Source organism: Leptodactylus fuscus, chromosome 7, assembly GCF_031893055.1.
Source record: "Leptodactylus fuscus isolate aLepFus1 chromosome 7, aLepFus1.hap2, whole genome shotgun sequence".
Classification (NCBI taxonomy): Eukaryota; Metazoa; Chordata; class Amphibia; order Anura; family Leptodactylidae; genus Leptodactylus; species Leptodactylus fuscus.
Window position 1 is genome coordinate 147,540,483 of NC_134271.1, and position 18,094 is coordinate 147,558,576.

The window sequence follows — 18,094 nt, forward strand, 5'->3', positions numbered from 1 at the left end:
GAAGAAGATATAGGATGGTTGCTCTAAGCTCTTTTTTTTCTGGTTGTTTCTAGTTGTATTAAGTGAAGAATTTTGTGGAGAAACAAAGAAAGTCTCTGCTGTTGAAGGGAGAAAGGTGACACTACCTATAGAGGACATTGAGACCAGAATCATACTCTGGATAAGAGACCGTAAACTATCATATATTGCAAGAATGGAGCCAGGGAAAATCGATCTAACCCAAGATAATCCATATACAGGACGTCTCAATGTCACAGCCAATGGATCCTTAATAATTACTAAACTGATCAAAGAAGACCAAGGAACTTACATAGCAGAAATAGTGAGAAGTAATCAGAGTCCATGTGTACAACTGTATGACCTCAAAGTGCTTGGTAAGTTGGGTCTTGTATGTTAAGAGAAAAAGTGCTCTTGGTATCTACAAGATCATCTATCTATGTAGTGTGTAACAATTAGAAGTGGGCAAATCTCACAATATTTGTTTTGCGAATATTCTCGAGGTTCATTTTGGACTGACCCTCTGGAATCCAAACTGGAAGTGCTATTATTATACACCTAAGTTTCTTGAGACCCCAGAGTATAATGAGTGGAGGCCCAGGGAAGATGTGGAAACACAATAAACATTAACCTTCACCTTCCTTCCCTTCTCCCCCTTGTGACGTACAGGACTTCCGGCTTCGATCCAATACGGTCAGTCCAAAACTAGACTGGTGGACAAACCTTGTGAATATTTGCGGAAAAAAAATATTATGTTCCTTTTCAATTGTCTTCCAGTAATGTCACATGCCCCAGGGACTATAATGGGGGACACCAACATCATGCCTCTTTGATGTAAGGTCCATGATAGAGATGAGCGAACAGTGTTCTATCGAACTCATGTTCGATCGGATATTAGGCTGTTCGGCATGTTCGAATCGAATCGAACACCGCGTGGTAAAGTGCGCCATTACTCGATTCCCCTCCCACCTTCTCTGGCGCCTTTTTTGCTCCAATAACAGCGCAGGGTAGGTGGGACAGGAACTACGACACCGGTGACGTTGAAAAAAGTAGGCAAAACCCATTGGCTGCCGAAAACATGTGACCTCTAATTTAAAAGAACAGCGACGCCCAGCTTCACGTCATTCTGAGCTTGCAATTCACCGAGGACGGAGGTTTCCGTCCAGTTAGCTAGGGCTTAGATTCTGGGTAGGCAGGGACAGGCTAGGATAGGAAGGAGAAGACAACCAACAGCTCTTGTAAGAGCTAAATTCCAGGGAGAAGCTTGTCAGTGTAACGTGGCACTGACGGGCTCAATCGCCGCAACCCAGCTTTCCGCGGATCCTGAATGGAACACACTGACAGTGTATTCCCGTATACCCGATATATACACCCCAAATCCCCGTTCCAACGATGTGCCCCCCCACCTTCACCCCAGAAATACCCTGCAAGTCCCCTAGCAATAGGATTGGGGCTATATACACCCACTATTTTTGCTACTGCCATATAGTGCCATTGTCTGACTGGGAATTCAAAGAATATATTGGGGTTACAAATACCCTCATTTCTTGCTACTGCCATATAGTGCCATTGTCTAACTGGGAATTCAAAGAATATATTAGGGTTACGTGCACCCACAAATTTTGCTACTGCTATATAGTGCCATTGTCTGACTGGGAATTCAAAGAATATATTGGGGTTACGTGCACTCACAATTTTTGCTACTGGTATATAGTGCCATTGTCTGACTGGGAATTCAAAGAATATATTGCGGTTACGTGCACCCACAATTTTTGCTACTGCTATATAGTGCTATTGTCTGACTGGGAATTCAAAGAATATATTGGGGTTACAAATACCCTCATTTCTTGCTACTGCCATATAGTGCCAGTTTCTGACTGGGAATTCAAAGAATATATTGGGGTTACGTGCACCCACAATTTTTGCTACTGCCATATAGTGCCATTGTCTGACTGGGAATTCAAAGAATATATTGGGGTTATAAATACCCTCATTTCTTGCTACTGGTATATAGTGCCATTGTCTGACTGGGAATTCAAAGAATATATTGGGGTTACAAATACTCTCATTTCTTGCTACTGCCATATAGTGCCAGTTTCTGACTGGGAATTCAAAGAATATATTGGGGTTACGTGCACCCACAATTTTTGCTACTGCCATATAGTGCCATTGTCTGACTGGGAATTCAAAGAATATATTGGGGTTACAAATACCCTCATTTCTTGCTACTGCTATATAGTGCCATTGTCTGACTGGGAATTCAAAGAATATATTGGGGTTACGTGCACTCACAATTTTTGCTACTGGTATATAGTGCCATTGTCTGACTGGGAATTCAAAGAATATATTGCGGTTACGTGCACCCACAATTTTTGCTACTGCTATATAGTGCTATTGTCTGACTGGGAATTCAAAGAATATATTGGGGTTACAAATACCCTCATTTCTTGCTACTGCCATATAGTGCCAGTTTCTGACTGGGAATTCAAAGAATATATTGGGGTTACGTGCACCCACAATTTTTGCTACTGCCATATAGTGCCATTGTCTGACTGGGAATTCAAAGAATATATTGGGGTTATAAATACCCTCATTTCTTGCTACTGGTATATAGTGCCATTGTCTGACTGGGAATTCAAAGAATATATTGGGGTTACAAATACTCTCATTTCTTGCTACTGCCATATAGTGCCAGTTTCTGACTGGGAATTCAAAGAATATATTGGGGTTACGTGCACCCACAATTTTTGCTACTGCCATATAGTGCCATTGTCTGACTGGGAATTCAAAGAATATATTGGGGTTACAAATACCCTCATTTCTTGCTACTGCTATATAGTGCCATTGTCTGACTGGGAATTCAAAGAATATATTGGGTTTACAAATACCCTCATTTCTTGCTACTGCCATATAGTGCCAGTTTCTGACTGGGAATTCAAAGAATATATTGGGTTTACAAATACCCTCATTTCTTGCTACTGCTATATAGTGCCATTGTCTGACTGGGAATTCAAAGAATATATTGGGGTTACAAATACCCTCATTTCTTGCTACTGCTATATAGTGCCATTGTCTGACTGGGAATTCAAAGAATATATTGGGGTTACAAATACCCTCATTTCTTGCTACTGCCATATAGTGCCAGTTTCTGACTGGGAATTCAAAGAATATATTGGGGTTACGTGCACCCACAATTTTTGCTACTGGTATATAGTGCCATTGTCTGACTGGGAATTCAAAGAATATATTGGGGTTACAAATACCCTCATTTCTTGCTACTGCCATATAGTGCCAGTTTCTGACTGGGAATTCAAAGAATATATTGGGGTTACAAATACCCTCATTTCTTGCTACTGCTATATAGTGCTATTGTCTGACTGGGAATTCAAAGAATATATTGGGTTTACAAATACCCTCATTTCTTGCTACTGCCATATAGTGCCAGTTTCTGACTGGGAATTCAAAGAATATATTGGGGTTACGTGCACCCACAATTTTTGCTACTGCTATATAGTGCCATTGTCTGACTGGGAATTCAAAGAATATATTGGGGTTACAAATACCCTCATTTCTTGCTACTGCTATATAGTGCCAGTTTCTGACTGGGAATTCAAAATGCGCAAGGCTCCCGGAAAGGGACGTGGACGAGGCCGTGGGCGAGGTCGGGGGAATGGTTCTGGGGAGCAAGGTAGCAGTGAAGCCACAGGGCGTCCCGTGCCTACTCCTGTGGGGCAGCAAGCATTGCGCCACTCCACAGTGCCAGGGTTGCTTGCCACATTAACTAAACTGCAGGGTACAAACCTTAGTAGGCCCGAGAACCAGGAACAGGTCTTGCAATGGCTGTCGGAGAACGCTTACAGCACATTGTCCAGCAGCCAGTCAGACTCTGCCTCCTCTCCTCCTATTACCCAACAGTCTTGTCCTCCTTCCTCCCAAAATTCCCAAGCTTCACAGAACAATAACCCCAACTGTCCCTGCTCCCCAGAGCTGTTCTCCGCTCCTTTCATTGTCCCTCAACCTGCCCCTCCACGTCGCGATTCCACGAACCTAACAGAGGAGCATCTGTGTCCAGATGCTCAAACACTAGAGTCTCCTCCATCTCCGTTCGATTTGGTGGTGGATGACCAGCAACCCACCCTCATCGACGATGATGTGACGCAGTTGCCGTCAGGGCATCCAGTTGACCTGCGCATTGTGCGGGAGGAGGAGATGAGACAGGAGTTGGAAGAGGAAGTGGTGGATGATGAGGACACTGACCCGACCTGGACAGGGGGGATGTCAAGCGGGGAAAGTAGTGTGGATGTTGAGGCAGGTGCAGCACCAAAAAGGGTAGCTAGAGGCAGAGGCAGAGGTCAGCAGCTTAGGTGAAGCCAGGCCACACCCGGAAACTCCCAAGATGTTCCAGTTCGTACCCAGCCCCGAAAAACTCCCACCTCGAGGGCACGTTTCTCGAAGGTGTGGAGTTTTTTCAAGGAATGCGCCGAGGACAGATATAGTGTTGTCTGCACAATTTGCCTCTCGAAATTGATTAGGGGCTCTGAGAAGAGCAACCTGTCCACCACTTCAATGCGCCGTCATTTGGAATCCAAGCACTGGAATCAGTGGCAGGCAGCAACGGCAGGACAAAGGCCGCCTGCCGTTCACGCCACTGCCACTGCCTCTGCCACTGCCACTGCTGACTGGGCTGGCGATGCACTCCAGAGGACGAGCCAGGACACCACTTCATCTGCCTCCGCCACTTTGCTGACTTCTCCCTCATCCTCCCCTGTTTCTGTCTTATCTCCTTCTCCTGCACCATCAAAGGCACCATCAGGCGTTTCTTTACAACAACCCACCATCTCTCAGACATTGGAGCGGCGGCAGAAATACACTGCTAACCACCCACACGCGCAAGCCTTGAACGCCAACATCACTAAACTGCTGGCCCAGGAGATGTTGGCGTTCCGGCTTGTTGAAACTCCCGCCTTCCTGGACCTGATGGCAACTGCGGCACCTCGCTATGCCGTTCCTAGCCGTCACAACTTCTCCCGGTGTGCCGTCCCCGCCTTGCACCAGCACGTGTCACTCAACATCAGGCGGGCCCTTAGTTCCGCGCTTTGCACAAAGGTCCACTTGACCACCGACGCGTGGACAAGTGCATGCGGAGAGGGACGCTACATTTCACTGATGGCACACTGGGTGAATGTAGTTGAGGCTGGGACTGCTTCCCAAACTGGCCCTGTGTACCTCGTCTCCCCGCCTAACATTCCTGGCAGGGACACGAGAAGAACACCCCCCTCCTCCTCCTCCTCCACCGCCTCCTCCTCCGCCACCTCCTCCTCCGCTGTTAGATTGACCCCAGCTACGAGTTGGAAACGTTGCAGCACTGGCGTTGGTAGACGTCAGCAGGCCGTGCTGAAGCTGATCAGCTTGGGGGACAGACAGCACACTGCCTCCGAGGTGAGGGATGCCCTCCTCGATGAGACGGCAATATGGTTTGAGCCGCTGCACCTGGGCCCAGGCATGGTCGTTTGTGATAACGGCCGGAACCTGGTAGCAGCTCCGGAGCTTGCCGGACTCCAACATGTTCCATGCCTGGCCCACGTCTTCAACCTAGTGGTGCAACGTTTCCTAAAGAGCTACCCCAATGTTCCAGAGCTACTGGTGAAAGTGCGGCGCATGTGCGCCCACTTTCGCAAGTCGACAGTAGCCACTGCTAGCTTAAAATCTCTCCAGCAACGCCTGCATGTGCCACAACACCGGCATTTGTGCGACGTCCCCACACGCTGGAACTCAACGTTTCAGATGTTGAATAGAGTGGTTGAGCAGCAGAGACCTTTGGAATACCAGCTACAAAACCCTAGGGTGCCACAAAGTCAGCTGCCTCAGTTTCTCATCCATGAGTGGCCATGGATGAGAGACCTTTGTGACATCCTACGGGTGTTTGAGGAGTCCACAAGGAGGGTGAGCTCTGAGGATTCGATGGTGAGCCTTACAATCCCGCTCTTGTGTGTTCTGAGAGAATCCCTGATTGACATCAGGGATAACTCAGATCACACAGAGGAGTCAGGGATAGCATCCAATTCGTCACAGCTGGAGAGTAGGTCCACACATCTGTCCGCTTCATCGCGTTTAATGAAGGAGGAGGAGGAGGAGGGGGAGGAGGAAGAAGAGTTGTCCGATGATGTGATGGTGATACAGGAGGCTTCCGGGCAACTTCGAATCGTCCCATTGTTGCAGCGCGGATGGGTAGACATGGAGGATGAGGAGGAAATGGAGATTGAACTTTCCGGTGGGGCCAGAGGAGTCATGCCAACTAACACTGTGGCAGACATGGCTGAGTTCATGTTGGGGTGCTTTACAACCGACAAGTGTATTGTCAAAATCATGGAGGACAACCAGTACTGGATCTTTGCTATCCTTGACCCCCGGTATAAAAACAACATTTCCTCTTTTATTCCGGTAGAGGGGAGGGCCAATTGCATCAATGCTTGCCACAAGCAATTGGTGCAGAATATGATGGAGATGTTTCCAGCATGTGACGTTGGTGGCAGGGAGGGCAGTTCCTCCAGTAGGCGACCAAGTTCTCACCGGTCCACACAAACAAGGGGCACACTGTCTAAGGTCTGGGACACCTTGATGGCACCACCTCGCCAAAGTGCCGCCACGGAGGGTCCTAGTGTCACCAGGCGTGAGAAGTATAGGCGCATGTTGCGGGAATACCTTTCCGACCACAGCCCTGTCCTCTCCGACCCCTCTGCGCCCTACACGTATTGGGTGTCGAAGTTGGACCTGTGGCTTGAACTTGCCCTATATGCCTTGGAGGTGCTGTCCTGTCCTGCCGCCAGCGTCCTATCTGAGAGGGTGTTCAGTGCAGCCGGTGGCATCATCACTGACAAGCGCACCCGTCTGTCAGCTGAGAGTGCCGACCGGCTCACTTTGATAAAAATGAACCACCACTGGATAGAGCCTTCATTTTTGTGCCCACCTGTGTAAAGCACCCCAACATGAAACTCCATGTCTGTACTCAACCTCTCCAATTCCTCCGCATCCTCATACTCATCCACCATAAGCGTTGCACAATTCTGCTAATACTAGGCTCCCTCCACCCTGATTTCCCCCAACTCTGCTGGTTAGAGGCTCCCTCCACCCTGATTTCCCACAACTCTGCTGGTTAGAGTCTCCCTCCACCCTGATTTCCCACAACTCTGCTGGTTAGAGGCTCCCTCCACCCTGATTTCACCCAACTCTGCTGGTTAGAGGCTCCCTCCACCCTGATTTCCCCCAACTCTGCTGGTTAGAGGCTCCCTCCACCCTGATTTCCCCCAACTCTGCTGGTTAGAGGCTCCCTCCACCATGAATTGGTCCAAACTGGGTTTTATAGAGGCTCCCTCCACCATGAATTGGTCCAAACTGGGGTTTTTAGAGGCTCCCTCCACCATGAATTGGTCCAAACTGGGGTTTTTAGAGGCTCCCTCCACCATGAATTGGTCCAAACTGGGGTTTTTAGAGGCTCCCTCCACCATGAATTTGCCCAAACTGGGTTTTTTAGAGGCTCCCTCCACCATGAATTTGCCCAAACTGGGCTGGTTAGAGGCTCCCTCCACCATGAATTGGTCCAAACTGGGGTTTTTAGAGGCTCCCTCCACCATGAATTGGTCCAAACTGGGGTTTTTAGAGGCTCCCTCCACCATGAATTGGTCCAAACTGGGGTTTTTAGAGGCTCCCTCCACCATGAATTTGCCCAAACTGGGCTGGTTAGAGGCTCCCTCCACCATGAATTGGTCCAAACTGGGGTTTTTAGAGGCTCCCTCCACCATGAATTGGTCCAAACTGGGGTTTTTAGAGGCTCCCTCCACCATGAATTTGCCCAAACTGGGCTGTTTAGAGGCTCCCTCCACCATGAATTGGTCCAAACTGGGTTTTTTAGAGGCTCCCTCCACCATGAATTGGTCCAAACTGGGGTTTTTAGAGGCTCCCTCCACCATGAATTTGCCCAAACTGGGCTGGTTAGAGGCTCCCTCCACCATGAATTGGTCCAAACTGGGGTTTTTAGAGGCTCCCTCCACCATGAATTGGTCCAAACTGGGGTTTTTAGAGGCTCCCTCCACCATGAATTTGCCCCAACTCTGCTGGTTAGAGGCTCAATCCACCCTGATTTTCAAAACAAATGTTGGTGCCAACCTCAACTTACTACAAGGGCCAAATTCACTGCTGGTGACAAGCTCTCCTCACTGCAAGTGCCAAATACACATGTTTCAAGGTGTTTTCCTACTGTCAGAGAGGTGGTATTGAGTGTGTAAAGTGTGTAGTTGTTAGGCTGTGATGTTGGGGTAATAGAGGGTCTTTGGTGTGTTAGATGCCCCCAGACATGCTTCCCCTGCTGTCCCAGTGTCATTCCAGAGGTGTTGGCATCATTTCCTGGGGTGTCATAGTGGACTTGGTGACCCTCCAGACACGGATTTGGGTTTCCCCCTTAACGAGTATATGTTCCCCATAGACTATAATGGGGTTCGAAACCCGTTCGAACACACGAACAGTGAGCGGCTGTTCAATTCGAATTTCGAACCTCGAACATTTTAGTGTTCGCTCATCTCTAGTCCATGACATCAGTGCATCCCATGTGATTGCTGAAGCCAAATCACGGGTCTCAATAGTCCCCTGGGGCCTGTGAAGTCACCCAGGAGACTGGAAGACAACCAAAGAGGACAGTGAGGTAGCCCAGAAAAGGTGAGGAAAGGTGATTATAAGTGTTTGTTTCTGCACCGCCTCTGGACCTCTGCTTGTTATACTCTGGAGTCTGAGGAGACCTCAGAGTATAACAGAGATTCATGGTTGGCAAACCCAAAAATTTCAAGTTTGGCCAAACTTGAAATTTTTTGGAAAAATCATAAAGGCTTGTTACAAACCAGTACACTCATTTATAGTAATAATAGGGGATTTCGGCGTAAACTATTTTTCACCAACACACTCCACTTCATCGGCCATCCAAAATCTCTAGTGTATGGCCACTTACAAGATTTACAAGATCATTATATCATCTAACCCCTTGAAACCTTTATCACCCAATGGATGTAGCAATCTGCCATTTCCATTAGCTGATGTGTGTTAGGATTAGGTCCCGCAGGCTTCCCGTCCAGCGCATAGCACCCCCTGCGGGCCAATCCAAACCTCGCTCTCGGCATTGTGCAGTGAGGTGTCTGGAGTTCAAGTCCAGCTTTCGGCCCACTGAGCATGCTCAGACATTTTGGAGCCGCTCTGAGGCTAAGTGCCATTCTCTCCCTACTGAGCATGCTCAGACATTTTGGGTCCGCTCAGAGGCTAAGTCCAATTTTGGCCATACTGAGCATGATGAGTGACGTCATGCCACCGCCCCTGTTGGGCGGGGACTAGCCTTTAAATAGTGTGAGCCGACGCCCACCCGGTGCTCACACTTTGCCTAGTAATACGTTGAGACAGGAGGTTAGAGCCAGGTTCCAGTCAATTGCAGGAGCTGAGTAGGGATCCAGTTAGAATTCCTTGGCTCTGCCGTTTGGAATCAGTCAACCTATTCCTTGTCTAACTGCTGTGTAGCTCCTTGCAGGTTTAGGAGTTTGTTGTGTGACTGACCAGGAGTAAAGTTAACCCCTGGCAGTCTTGTGTTTGCAGCAGAGTGAAGCACATGCTTGGGCCTGGTTCTCCTGCTGTAAATAGCAGGTGCTTCTGGCAAAGCTTCATTTGGCTTCACTCAAATTCTATACACATACACGCTCTCCCAGTGAAGTTAACGGGAGAGAGTGTGTTGCAGCCTGTTCACATTTGTGCCGCACAACATCACTGCCAGTGTGGTTTAACTGGTGGTGTATAATCAGACATACGGCTGCCCATCTGGGCTTGTGGACCTCGCTGCAGTGCTCTGCAGCTTAGCGGTTCTGGTTGTGTTCATTATTATTTTTATATATACACACAGAACCGTAACAATGTGTTATTAATTTGTAAGTGTTTTTACGATCACACATAAGTTTAATATTTACTGTTCCGGCACAGAGATATGTAATTTCAATCTCAACAAGTAGGAGATTAATGGGGTTAACACATCAGGCATTTTCGTGGCTTTTTGACTGGATTGGTGGAAGATCCATTGAGGGGACGGTAGAATGAATATATATGTGAATTCCTACTTATTTATTTAAAAGGGTATTCCCATCTCAACATCAATATCCCATCTTTGTCTAGAAACAGAACCCCATTTTGGCCACACGTATATATGAAAGGGCCGCATCATGTGCAAGTATTTCCATTCTTTCAAAAATATCTCAGCAGGCTGACTCAACTTATTTCCAAAGCCTAATACAAGGGAATGGAGAGATTTGGGGGGTGTCCTTTTTGAAAATTACCCCAAAAAGATACCAATAAATGTACAGTTCAGCTTGCATAATACTAGTTCTCTGTATCTCTAATATACAATATGACCATGAACATAATATTTTTTCTACCTCTAGGAGCAGAAGATCCGGTAGATTACACAGTGCTGAGCCTTGTGCGTCTTCTCCTATCGGCCTGTGTGTTTCTTCTCATTTGCTGTGTGTTAGTTCACCACCTGAGAAGTGAAGTGTTCCACAGAGGAAGTCACAATGAAGGTGACGTGTAACCGGAGTGGGTGATGCCACGGACCACATGTGGTGAAATATCAATATACCAAGGTCATGCTGCAATGGAAGGACTTCATAGTGACTGGACAATTGATATCCAAGTGCTTTTTGTAATAGATTAAAATATCTTGAAATATCTGCAGGATCTTGCTAGGCAGTCTGTTCTCTGGCTCCACATGTGGTTTCCTGTCAGTGATTTTGCTGGTAATAACCCCATTATAGCTGCAGCACATTTTACTTTTCTCCCTGAGGTAAGGGACATATACAATAGAGAGCAGTTTGCCCCCATCCATTATTACTACTACTAGTTTCATTACATATAATTCTGCCAGGAGTAACTGTAGAATAGCAAGAAAATAGCTGAGAAAAGACCAAGTGACCATAATGTAAGAGATCAGGGGACACCAAACTGTAAATCCAGCTATAAAGATCCCCGACACAGAAAAAAAAGAAATCAGAGCACAATAAGGAAAACTACTTACTGTCTATGAAAAACACCCCATCAGCAATAACACAAGCAGCTAGTCAGAAGTATACAGAGTCTTCTAGCATTCATTTCTATAGCGCTGCTGCGAATGTGAGAAGCTTCAGACTTCTTAGCAATAGCAGTAACTTTTTAGAGTTTTTTTTTCCAGTCAGAAAACAGCAACTTTTTAAAAAATAAGGTGACTAAATTGTCAGAAAAGTTAGTGACCATTTCAGGAGCATATTGAGAATGAGGTCATTGTTGAGGCTCGCGAGATGAGGCTTCTACTGATTTCTCTAGTGGAACTCAATTGTGACAACAAAGGAATTTTACTACTTCCAGAAGCCTACATTTTGTCTTGTTTTTTTTTTTTGTGGCCAAAAACTTGCAATGGTGTAAATTAAAAAACTTGGGCCTGACACCACAGTGATTCCAAATTTAAAGAGTGTTTGTAATGTTTTGATTAAAAAAAAAAAATTTAAAAATGAAAAACTTTGCAACATAGAAAAATTTCTTTACGTCGCCATATTGAGACACCTGTAACTTTTTCATATATACATGTACAGTGCTGGCTAAGGTGTCTTTTTAAGCAGCACAAGATGTATTATTTATTAATACCATTTTGAGGAAGGTTTGATGGTTTGATCCCATCTGGATGTAGTTTGTTGGAAGTTCCCTGAATATTTGGAGTGGTTTTTGAGCTGAGTTGATAAAAATTGAATACAGAATATGTAACTTTGCCAAAACATATTGCTTGTAGATATAATCCCTTTTGGAAGCCAATAACTGGTATAACTGGCCTAGTAACCCCCTCCCCCAATGCACTAGTAGTCCAAAAGATCTGTAGGCTGACAACATGCTCGTAACGCCCAAAGTTAATAAAAACCTCTGTTTACCTCTATGGAAACAGCACTGAATTGACACATTTGGCTCTGTTCATAACTACTAACCTGGTGGTCGAGAGAAGAAACAGCATATATTTTGACCAGATGGGAATACCCCTTTAACATCTTGTTTACAAGCCATTGACTACATACACAGTCCAGTCACATTAATGTGACCACCTGTCAAAAGCCAGAATAACCACCTTTGGCAGAGCGGATCGCTGCGAGACGTGCAGGAAGAGAGGGGATATTTTCATGATGGTCACTGGGATGTTGAGCCATGCCGACTCCAGTGCCATGGCCTGCTGTGGTAGGTTAAGCGGTTGAGCATCCACGGCGTGAACAACCCGATCGAGGTGGTCCCACAGATTCTCGATTGAGTTCATGTCCAGGGAATTTGCTGGCCAAGGGAGTACGATAAACTCATCCTGGTGCTCCTCAAATCACGCATGTACACTGCGAGCTTTATGACACGTCACATTGTCCTGCTGGTAGATGCCATCATCCTGAGGAGAAACATTTCGCATGTAGGGGTGAACTTGGACCACAAGGATAGATCCATACTGGTGTTGATCCATCGTGCCTTCCACAATGATGAGTGCACCCAGATGGCTGATGACACGTGGCTTCTGCCATTGGTTATTTAACGTTGAAGTCAAAAGTAGGCGGTGGTCTCATTAATATGACTGGACTGTGTATATCCTGGCAGTCGGTATATTTTCAAGGATATACTGGTAAAGCACCAGAAGTAGGGAGCTGGCTGTATTCCTCCTGTAACTGGGGTAACATATCGATTCCAGTTACAGGAAAAAACAAAAACAAATGCAAGGTTAAAATGTTGTAATTAAAAAATAAAAACACCATTATCACGTTCACAGGGTTTCAGCCATGCGCCTGGTAAAAACTGTTACCTACATACATACACCCACAGAAATTCTATAATTAAGAGGGAAGACTGCAAACATTGCAGCACTTTGCACTATAAAAAGTAAAAACAGATACATTTCCTTTGCTTTTTTTTCTTTAATCCAGACGTGAAATAAATAAATAAAATCACCCCCCCAAAAAAAAAATAAAAAAAATAAAAAAATTACAAATAAAAAAAAATTACACAAAAATTAACTTCAAAGATGCATTACCCCTCCATACACTACACCAAGGCCAATCAGCAGCTTCAGTAGAAGGGACCTGGGACGTCACAGCCGGGGAGGAACTTAACTGCAAGAAGACAGAAGGACACCGCAGCACAAGGGACAGGTGAGTATTAGAGATGAGTGAACAGTGAAATGTTCGAAGTTCGTTTCGAATAGCCGCTCAATACTCGACTGTTCGATTGAACATCAAACCCCATTATAGTCTATGGGGAATAAATACTCGTTTAGGGGGAAACCAATATTTGACTCAGGAGAGTCACCAAGTCCACTATGACACCCCAGGAAATGATGCTAACACCCTGGAATGTAACTGGGACAGCAGGGGAATCATGTCTAGGGGCATCTAACATGCCGAAGTCCCTGTATTACGTCGGAATCCCTGTCAGCTTGCGATATGCGTGAGCTGACTTTTTTCCATAGGAATGCATTGACCAGCGTTGATTGGCCGAATGCCATGCAGAGTACAGCATTCGGCCAATCAACGCTGGTTCTGCCGGAGGCTCGTCTGTGAGGAGGCAGAATCTAATTTCGGACCAGAATGGAGACTGCTGTGGACCGATCTTAGACTCCGCCTCTTCCAGCAGATCCAACGTTGATTGTCCGAATGCTGTACTCTGTATGGCATTCGGCCAATCAACGCTGGTCAATGCATTCCTATGCCGAGATGTAGCAGTGCTGGCCGTGCGCTCAGCTTGGCTACACCGGAGATGCAGCCAAGCATCAAATCTAGTGAGTATGTTTTTTTTTTTGTTTGTTTGTTTTTTTTACCTCTGCCATCCTAATTAAAAAAAAAAAAAAAAAATAAAAAATTTAACCCTTGACAACCTCTTTAAGTGAATAATTTGCTTATCTTCTCACACTTTATTGGCCTTTTCTTCTCTTACCGTATCTACAGCTATATTCAGAATTCTGTTTCTTACAGCTTATGAGGTTTTCCTGAGTTTCTTGGCTGCTTTACCACTGCAGCATCACACAAAATGTGAAGGACTGAAGGTGTGATATGTGGTCAGGCAGAATATATTCATCACACCCTGCTTCAGGACATATTTTTTGGACTTTACAAAGCAACGAAGATGCGGCTTTGTTTCCTTCTCTGTATGGGGTGCATTGTGCAGACATGTGAGTATTCTACTTTTTATTACTATGAATTTGTAGATTTACATCATATCCTAACCCAATTTTATGAAAATAAGTTAGATCTGGTTCTGGTTAAACTGGATGACAACCAATAGGGCTGACATTAATCACCCATAAGGCTTATCACCCCATGTTCCATGATTCCTACATGGCTTTACGGGACTACAGACTATAATGCTTGTTCTATTGATAGGAACCCAAGTTTCCTTTCCAGATTCCGTGGGTGATAATATCAGTAACCTGTTGTCATCTTTAGGCACTAAATTAGTTCCCGTCTTGAATACAACAGTGAATAGCAATAACATAGAACAGATTCGGTGGATGTTAGCGACATTATCGACAAGCGAGTGCCAATATTCATGGCTGCACTATACGATAAAGGCCTGAATTATTACAGAAGTGTGGTTAGATGGTATTATGGTATTGTTCACTCAGGCAGAATTATATGAACCCAGTTTTTCCAGTCACATGACTGGACACACGAAGAGACAATCCATCGAACCAAGGGCATGTTACCAAATATATAAGATAAGTGAGTGTGTAACCAGACAAGAAACACCAAACTATACACGAAACACACTACAAAATTCTAATATATCTTTAGTTAATCCAATAAAAAAATTTTAAAAAAAATCAAAAAGCAAGATAAGTGGAGAAAGGGTCAACTAATAAGGCACCAAATTGAGTCACTACACCATTGGCGATTGATCCTACAATCCACAAACCCAAACATTCACTACACTGTGCATCAATACGGCCCTATAACAATAGGTAGGAATATGAATAACTAGCATATACAGAGACCACTGACATCCACCCCAACGATCGTTTCATTGTCACAATTCTTCTGGGGTCAATTATTTTATTTTCTAATTTTTTCAACATTTTTATTGGATTAAATAGAGATATATTGGGAGTTTATCATTCTGTATTGTCTTGGTACCTACTAATCCCGTATAATGGTTTTATATCAGGCGTCGCGTCTGGTTACGGTTGTCGATGGGAAAATGTATCTGGAGCTGCAGGAGGAGAGGTCATTCTACGTGTCCCTCAGGAGGGGATCAGACGTATCCACTGGGTTTTGTATCCAGAAGGAGGTGTTATTGTCACCACTAAACCTGGAGCATCTATTGATGATGATGAAGAGGTGAGGACACAGTACAGGGGAAGAGTGAGAAGTGAGGCTGATGGATCCTTACACATCTACAACTTATCACTACAAGATCAGAGGATCTATAGTGCAGATATACGAAGAGCAGAAGAGGAGATCTGTGTATGGTTTAATCTTACGGTCTACGGTAGGTTATACTTCAGATTTCTATTTTCCTTCCTTTATGTTCTTCATCTTTCTATGTTCTTTACTTTAGCTCTACTGCCTTTGCATAGCTTGCTCATTCTAGCATGAAGAATATCATAAAGTCACAGAATATAGAATCTTGTAGTAATGGAGTAATCTCCTTCTTACATCTTCACTATCCAAAATCTAATATGTTGTCCACCTTAAGAATCAATTTCAAAATCGTGTCTAGATGTGGAGAACTATAGCACAGGTCTCCTTCTTCCTATTCCAAAGATGACCCCATTAATTTATTGACTACTAGCCTCGGCCTGCGACTTCGTCTGCAGGTTGTTGGAGTGGATGACCCGCCTATATTCAGCAAATTGCTGCTGTTGATGGTTTGCCTGCTCCGGCGTTTTGGCAGCTCTTAAGCTGTCCTGCTGCTGAACTTGTTGTTCACACCGTGCCTCTAATTGTTCCGGCATCTCAGCAGATCGCTGGGACGCTATATAATGAGCGTGTTGTTGGTGTTGCTAATCCACCTGCTACAGCATTTTGACAGCTGTCAAGCTGGCCTGTCGCTGAACGCGTTCCTTGCACTGTGACTGGGATTGTTCTGACATCTCAGCAGCTCGGTGGGAAGCCATATAATGAGTGTCTTGTTGGCGTTGATGATCCACCTGCTCCGGCATTTCTGCAGCTCTCAAGTTGGCCTGGCACTGAAGTTGTTCTTCACACCGTGCCTGTAATTGTTGCGGCATCTCAGGAGCTCGCTGCGACACCATATAATGTATGTGTTGTTGGCGTCAATAATCCCCCTCAGCTCCACTTGAGGAGAACTGTGTGACTTCTGGCTTCCTTCATAGCTCTCATTGTTTTCGACAAATTAGACTTTTTTTTCCTGGCATGTTTAAAATTGACACTGCCTGGAGCAGATCAGATAATATGCAAATGTGTGTATACAATTCACTGAGGGTTAACGAGTGTTTACACAGAGAGATAACAGCCCTGGGACCTGAGATAATACTGCTGCAGGAGCAGTGTAATATAGTATGTGAACATAAATTCATAACAGTCATGAAGTCATGTCATTTATGGGGATAAACAGTAGCCTGTGTGTTAATTGAGGTTACAATCTATCTATGTGCCAAATTTCATTCAAATCCATTCAGCAGTTTTTGCGTGATTGAATAACAAACACACAAACATCCAAACATTCAAATTTTCACTTTTATAATACTAGCAGGAGGACCCGGCTTCGCACAGGTATATTTCATTTTTTGTTTGTGTAGTGGCCCTTTAAGAATTGCCCAGTTTTGCACTTGTGTTTTTTGTATGTCATTTGTGTGTGTGTCTCTGCCTGCGGCTTTGTCTGCATGTTGTTGGCGTTGATGATCTGCCTATATTCATCAAATTGCTGCCGTCGATGGTTTGCCTGCTCCGGTGTTTCGGCAGCTCTTAAGCTGTCCTACTGATGAACTTGTTCCTCATGCCGTGCCTGTGATTGTTCCAGCATCTCAGCAGCTCGCTGGGACACCATATAATGAGTGTGTTGTTGGCGTTATTGATCAGCCTGCTCCAGCGTTGCGGAAGCCATCAAGCTAGCATGCGGCTGAACTCATTCCTTGCGCTGTGCCCGTGATTGTTCCAGCATCTCAGCATCTCGCTGGGAAGCCATATAATGTGTGTTGTTGGCTTTGATAATCCGTCTGCTCCAGTATTTTGGCAGCTGTCAAGCTGGCCTGCCGCTAAACTTGTTCATTGTGCTGTGCCCGTGATTGTTCCGGCATCTCAGCAGCTCACTGGGACATCATATAATGAGTGTGTGTTGGTATTGATGATCCACCTGCTCGGGCATTTCAGCAGCTGTTAAGGTGGCCTGCCACTCAATGCATTCCTCGTGCTGTGCCCGTGATTGTTCCAGTATCTCGCTGGGGCGCCGTATAATGAGTGTGTTGTTGCGCCGATGATCCCCATCAGCTCCACTTGAGAACTCTGCTGACTTCTGGCCCCTTCATACCTGTCATTGTCTAAGAATTTTGCAACAAATTAGTTTTTATTTTTCCCGGCATGTTTAAATGTAGCAAACTGCCAATTTGTATTAAAGGTGTTTTTCCATCTAGTGTGTGAGCACTGGCTGGAGCAGATCAGATAATATGCAAATGTGTGTGCAGAATTCACTGAGGGTTAGTGTGTGTTTACACAGAATGATAACAGCTGTGGTTGAGATAAGGCTACTGCAGGAGCAGTGTAATATAGTATGCGAACATAAATTCATAACTATCATAAAGCCATGTCATTTACCGGGATAAAAAGTCGCCTATATGTTAATCGAGGTTACGATCTATCTATCTGCCAAATTTCATTCAAATCCATTCAGCTGTTTTTGCGTGATTGAATAACAAACACACAAACGTTCACATTTATAATATTAGTAGGATAGGATAGTAGGATCAATTTGTGTCCATTACAGGGCTGAAGGATCCGGAGGCCTTTCGAAAGATGAAGCTTAAGACACAGGCTTACACTCTTGCAATCTTCTGCCATAGTTGACAATTAACACAAAA

At 45.1% G+C, this 18,094-nt stretch overlaps 1 protein-coding gene across 1 annotated transcript in view; it reads right to left on the bottom strand.

Annotated features, from left to right (window-relative positions):
- Positions 1–12,253, bottom strand: part of LOC142214312 (uncharacterized) — a 34,418-nt gene extending 22,165 nt beyond the window's left edge. Inside the window, exon 1 of the mRNA XM_075283231.1 lies at positions 12,161–12,253. The gene's annotated coding sequence lies outside the window, so the exon portion shown is untranslated. The remainder of the gene's footprint in view (positions 1–12,160) is intronic.
- Positions 12,254–18,094: the final 5,841 nt, after the last annotated feature.